Raw genomic sequence first — 7,303 nt, forward strand, 5'->3', positions numbered from 1 at the left:
GCGCGGCCGGGGCGGCGGCGGAGGCGAGCGGGCCGGGCGCGCGGGCGGCGGGGCGCACGCCGGCGGCGGCGCTGGAGGCCGGCGGTGAGAAGGCGAGCAGCAGCGCGGCGGCGCGCGGGCCGGGCAGCGGCGGCGACCGGGCTCGCGCAGGCCCCGGATGGGCTCCGCGGGCCGCGGCACGGTGGGAGGCGCGGGCGAGACGCGTGGCGGCGCTGGATTGGGCCTGGAGGTGGCCGGGGTGACGTGTCGCATCGTTATTGGTCGGGGTGAGGTGGCGGCTGGACGTGTCCGGCGCGGGCGGACGCGTCCGGCGGCGCGAGGAGGAAAACTAGGGTTAGGGGGGATTATCATCCGCGAATTTCGACGGGAGGCACATATTTATAGATAGACGGAGCTAGGAGAGTCCAAATGAGGAGCGGTTTTCGCCCACACGATTGTGATCGAACGACCGAGAGCATGGAGGGGAGTTAGCTGGGTTTTGGGCCACTTTGGAAGGGCGTTGGGCTGCAAAGAGAAAGGAGGGTTTCGGGCTACGCGGTTAACTGTTGGAGTATCAAACGGACTCCAAATGGCACGAAACTTGACAGGCGGTCTACCGTTGGTATACCAAGGCCGCTTGGCAAGACTCGGTCCATTCCGAGAATGTTTAACACCCACTCACGAAAAGAGAGAAGAGGGGGGTGCCGGATGACATAGGAGCTCCGGATTGCAAAACGGACAACGGGGAAAATGCTCGGATGCATGAGACGAACACGTATGCAAAATGAAATGCACATGATGACATGATAAAATGCAACACGCAATCAAATGACATGGCAACGACATGGCAACGACGGCGAATAACTGGCAGACACCTGGCGCATCGAATCCGGGGCGTTACAACACTCCTCCACTAACAAGAGATCTCGTCCCGAGATCTTAGGACCGAGACGGAAGAGAAAAGGATGAGGTGAAACAAGAACTCAAGAAAAGAAGCAACGAATCGAGAGCACTCGAGAATAAGAGAGGTACGACGAGAATGACGAGAATCGAAAACTCACGGAATCAGATAGACTATGAAACCACTCCGGTTTAAACAAGATAAGAAACGAATAAAACTGAAAGAATTGAGGCAGCACTCTGGCTGAAAATGGAAGGAAAAGAACATGAACGTCACACGATGGGATGGCACTTGATGAGATGAACAACGCAAAGCCTCCGGGAGAATTGAAGAATGGAATCAAAAGAATTTAGAAGGAAGGGTTGAACAGAGTTGTTGAGAAAATCAACAACGAAAGAATAAGCTTGTTGTGGACTTATGGATAACATCTCAAAATTATGAGGTGATAACCGACCACAAACGGAAATGATTGGATAGCTTAGAAGAACGAAGAAATGCAAAACTCCACTTCAAAGAATATGGAGACTTAATTGCACTTCAAGATGAGAAGAAAAGATACTTGAACTCCACCAACAAAATCTTGATGAACTCTTGAAGAAAGAATTAAATCATGACGAACCACCATGAAGAACTCCGGTAACAAAAGGATGATGAGATGGAATGAAGGAGGAAAGAATACGATGAGCCTTGCGATGATTTAGCTAGAGGTTCCGACGAAATAGCCGAGGAAATTTGAACTCCGGAAAAAGAAAAGATGAAAACAATTGAACCTAGAATTTATTCCTCAAGAACAAACTCCGAAGGAAGGAATTACTCACTTGGACGAGATAAGAATAAGATTTATTGTATGCTTATCCTTCATCAAATTTAATTGATGACAAGCAATGGATTTTGCATATCACTTATTCTTCTTAAAAAGGATTGCGAAGTGACATATCGCAAACTTGAGAAGGTCTTCATGAACCACCGGTATGATTGGAAAGAAACGAATGGATTGAATGATAATCAAGGAAAAGAATCTTGAACGAACCACCATAAGAATTCGAAAATGACTGATGAAAGAGACTGAATCGCCGGGAAGAATTAGAAGAACAAATAAGCTAGAGGGGATTCAGGTGCAAAAGAACAAGGAGATCATGAGCTGATTAAAGAACAATTGAGCGAAGCACCGGGATAATTAGATAACGGTAGCTGGAATGATGGCCTCCGGTGAAACGAAACGGAAATCAACTCCTGAAAAACTCCGGATGGATGAAAAGAATTGCATGACTGGAAACAATTTGATAGGATAACATCGAGCTAGCACCACAAATCTTCGAGAGAACAAACAAGATTGAGAGGAAAAATTCTTCTTGGTCTTCAAATGATGACGAGAAACACCACCAGAATTACTGAGGTACTCCGGGAGAACGAAAAGCAAAGAGGTTGAGCCAACAATGAAATGATTTGAACGAGATCTTGGAGGAAGCATGTGACTGATGAAGTTCATACTTACGTCACACTCTGAAAAGAATTGAGAATAACTCCGGGGAAATTAGAAGAGTCAGGTAAGATCCTGGGAAAAGACCTGTGGGTTAGGGCCCACTGAAGAGAAAACACCCTTGAAAAGGATTATTGAACAGATAGATGATGCATCAGAACAATTGAAATATTTGAATGAGGTGATAACCTCAAATTAATGCTGACACAGATGAATCTCTTGAGATGTCTTGAACACTCCGGAATGATTGAATGGCGAGAGGCAAACGAGCAGGGAAAACACTTGAGCTGAGGGAAAGAATATAATCACTACCAAAGATGTAACTGAATCCATCGGAGAAGAAAAGAGATGAATAATGACGAACGAGGCGAGAATTCACCAGTTGAAATAATTGACGAAAGACTGGAGAGGCTCCACACAAATGAAATAGATTGTCGAGAGAGACTCAGACTCCGGGAAGAGAAAGGGTGGGAGGGCGGGAAAACAAAGACAACTTGGAAGGGGAAATCGACGAATATCTTGAAGAGAAAACACCGGTTGAAATCATTGAGGAAAGAAAGCAAAGACTCCGCACGAGTAGGAAGGATACTCGATTACGGACTCCGGTTCCGAGAAGAAGAACAGGGAGGGCGGGTGGGAAAAGAAAACAACTGAGGACTGAACTCAATGATGAAGAGGCTCGAGTCAACTTGACGAGAAATGCACCGGATGAAAAGAGCTGAGGAACAACTACCGGAAAACCAACTGCGTGATCCTAAGGAAAAATTTGAAGGGGAAGAGGAGTAATTCCAAACACCTACGTCAAGATTCCTTACCAGAGCGACGAAGGGGCTGAGGAGTAAAAAGAATTCCTACTCTCCAATATAACTAGACTCCAAAAAACAGTTTTCTTCTAGACTCAACAACGGCCAAACTACACGATCAATCAAGGGGGCTCCTAGGGTCGGTCGAGGCTCTGATACCAACTTGTCACACCCAATATGCGACCCTATCCAAAAGGAACTCGAAGGTCCCACCAAGGATAGACCCGCATATTGAAACGCTTTTGCAAGGTGGATATCATTACATCAACATTACATAATAGATGGGGATACATACAAGAGGCATACAATGCCACACGAATACAACATCACAATACATAAGATCATCATCCGACTACGGATGGAACACAAACAGAAACTCAAACGACATCCACCCTGCTAGCACAGGCTGCCGACCTGGAACCTATCCCCTGATCGAAGAAGCAGAAGAAGAACTCCAAAACAAGCAAACATCGCTCTCGCGTCATGATCATCGCAAAACATGTACCTGCAATTGTTGTTGTAGTAATCTGTGAGCCACGAGGACTCAACAATCCCATTACCATGGGTATTCAAGACTAGCAAAGCTTAAAGGGAAAGGAAGGGGTAAAGTGGTGAGGCTGCAGCAGCGACTAAGCATATATGATGGCTAACATACGCAAATAGGAGCGAGAAGAGAGCAAAAGGAACGGTCGTGAAACTAGCAATGATCAAGAAGTGATCCTGAACTCCTACTTACTTCAAACATAACCCAAAAACCGTGTTCACTTCCCGGACTCCGCCGAGAAGAGACCATCACGGCTACACACACGGTTGATGTGTTTTAATTCAGATCTGGTGTCAAGTTATCTACAACCGGACATTAACAAATTCCCATCCGCCTATAACCGCAGGCATGGCTTTCGAAAGATTATACCCTGCAGGGGTGTCCCAACTTAGCCCATGATAAGCTCTCGTGATCAACGAAGGATATACCTTCTCCCAGGAAGACCCGATCAGACTCGGAATCCTGGTTTACAAGACATTTCGACAATGGTAAAACAAGACCAGCAAAGCCGCCCGATGCACCGACAAATCCCGATAGGAGCTGCACATATCTCGTTCTCAGGGCACACCGGATAGGTCAGCCTACGAGTAAAACCAGCCCTCGAGTTGCCCCGAGGTGGCCCCGCAGTCTGCCCGGTTCGGACCAACACTTAGACAAGCACTCGCCTGGGGGGGCTAAAATAAAGATGACCCTTGGGTTGGCCGACCCAAGGGAAAGGTAGGTGGTGGTGAGGCAAATGGTAAAACCAAGGTTGGGCCTTGCTGGATGAGTTTTATTCAAAGCGAACTGTCAAGGGGGTCCCATAAATCACCCGGCCGCGTAATGAACGCAAAATCCGGGAACATAACACCGGTATGACGGAAACTAGGGCGGCAAGAGTGGAACAAAACACTAGGCAAAAGGCCGAGTCTTCCACCCTTTACCAAGTATATAGAGGCATTAATAATATAAGAGATATTGTGATATCCCAAACAAAAATCCTGTCCACCATGGAGCAATCTTCAACTTCACCTGCAACTAGCAATGCTATAAGAGGGGCTGAGCAAAAGCGGTAACATAGCCAAACAACGGTTTGCATAGGAAAGGTGTCAAAGGTTAGAGGTTCATGGCAATATGGGATGGCTTGATAAACAGGTGATAGGTAGCGCAGCAAAGCGATAGAACGAAGCAACTAGCATAGCAATGATAGTAGTGAGATCCAGGGTAGCGGTCATCTTGCCTGAAATCCCGCAAGAAAGAAGAACGAGTCCATGAAGACGACGAATGGATGAAGCCACGAAGACGAACCAATCGTAGACGAACGAATCCTCACGATCGCAACGGAAACAGGAACTATCCAAAAGAAGCACACAACATAGGTAAACATACCAAACATGAACAAGACATGATGCACAACAAGCATGATGCACGACAAAGCCACATGAAGCTACTTATGGCAAGAGATGGTGCAAACAAGAGCAACACATCAAGGCAAGTTTAAATGAGGCCGGGAACAACATATAACAATTCCGGTAAGTCCTCACATGCATATTTCGAAATTGATCCAGATCTGAATAAACCTTATGTTCAAGTTGTTAAACATCAAGTTAATATGCACCAAGATGATCTACACGAGATTCTAGTCAATTTACATATAAAGTTCATTTAGTTCGGAGCTACGGCCTAGAAGATATGAGCAAAACAAGATAAACATGGCATTGATGCAAAATGCACCCAAACATCAAGCAAACACACCAAAACAAGGATGCAACATGATAATATGAAACTATATGCAATTCTAAACAAGTTTCATATAGAGCACACTCAAAATGGAGCAACGGTTCAACACATGCACACTATACAAGTTTAAAGGACAAGCTGTCCAAAACAGCAACTGGGCATATTCCAAGCATCAAAACAACATGCTACAGCATCTCAACATGAAAACAAAAGACATGAAAATGATGTACATGTAAATCATTACAAAACATGAACACTGAGCTATCTCCAGAAATCACTAGAACATGCTCAAACACACATGGTAAGATTGCAAACAATAACAATTCAGACTTTGCAGAAAATAACATCAGGTTGCAATGTTTAGAGCTATCAACCAACATGTTACAGGAACTTATCATGGCAAACAAAGGCATGGCATGATACTAATAAATGCATAGATCAAAAGTCCTTTACTGACCATAAGCCAAAAAGGATCAGAAAATATGATGGCACCCACGTAAACATGGCAAGTTATATTACAGATTCATACATGGCAGAAACAGAATTATGAAGGCATGTTGGTGAGCTTGTGCAACTCACTACAGAGCAAAACATGGTATGGCAAGGCAACCAACAGTAAGAAGACATGTTTGTAAAGCTAAGCATGGCAATAGCAAGTACATAGGATGCATGGATCACTAGCAACAATCATGGTAACAACTGAACTTAATGTTAACAGGCTGACAGCAACATTACCAAGCAACTTTAGAGCAAGGAAACAATACGATACAGCAAGCTACAAATGCAACCAGGGGCATGGATGGTTAGAGGATGACATGTAGAACAAAACATATTTAGTAATCATCTCCAGATTATGCATAGAATGATTTGTAGAAGCAGGTTTACATAGCATCACGAAATAACAGATTCAGCCTAGCAAAACAGTAACAGCATGTACACTACTTAACAAGCTCGATTCACTCACCACAAGTCATTGCATGGCAAGATAGGCATAGCATCATCAAAAAGACATGTTTGTGAAACAAACCAAGTCAAGAACAAGTCCATAGCATGCAAGGATCAACTATAGCAACCTTGGCAAAATTGAATAACATGTAAACAATCTGCCAGGAAACATTTTGAAGCAAAAGTAGAGCACAAAAATGACATGCTAGACTACTCCATAATTGCAACCAGAGGCATGAATGCATAGCCAATAACCTCATGTTCAAAACACCCTTACTGAAGTATCTCAAAATATGCATGGATCTCTCTGTAGCACCAAGTTTACATGGCATAAAAATAACAGCAGAACAGGGACTAAAATCAGCAACATCACGATGTCTAGTTTGCATGCTTGTGCTAGTCACCACATTGATCACAAAAATACATGGTAAGCACCTCGGTAAAGAATACATAGCATAGATCAAAAGACATGTAGACATCAACCTCATAGGATGCACACATCAATCATGGCAAAAATGACAAAAGAGCTCGTTCTGATAACAGACAGCAGAAAACATCATGTAGCACTCTTGAAACGATGATTCGGGCATCTAGATGACCTCAAATGAATATGATGCAAAGGAATGAAATGATGTACTCGTTGAGAAGAACAATTTGACATATTACACGCACGAAACGGAGCTACAGATGCAGAGATACGATGCGATGAACATGGCATGAAAATGCAAAATATTCAGGGACTTGGACGAATTTTGGAGGTGGAAAGTAAACCTTGTCGCGGATCTCGCCGGAGAGCTCGCCGGAGAGGAGAGGAGGCGGCCGGAGGACGAGGGAGAGGCCGGGAGGAGCGCGGGACGGCCGGATCCGGTCCGGCCCGACCGGATCCGCGGCGACGGCGGCGGACGTCGGCGGCGCCGGCGATGGCGGCCGGA

This window comes from Triticum dicoccoides, chromosome 2B (assembly GCF_002162155.2).
Source record: "Triticum dicoccoides isolate Atlit2015 ecotype Zavitan chromosome 2B, WEW_v2.0, whole genome shotgun sequence".
Lineage (NCBI taxonomy): Eukaryota > Viridiplantae > Streptophyta > Magnoliopsida > Poales > Poaceae > Triticum > Triticum dicoccoides.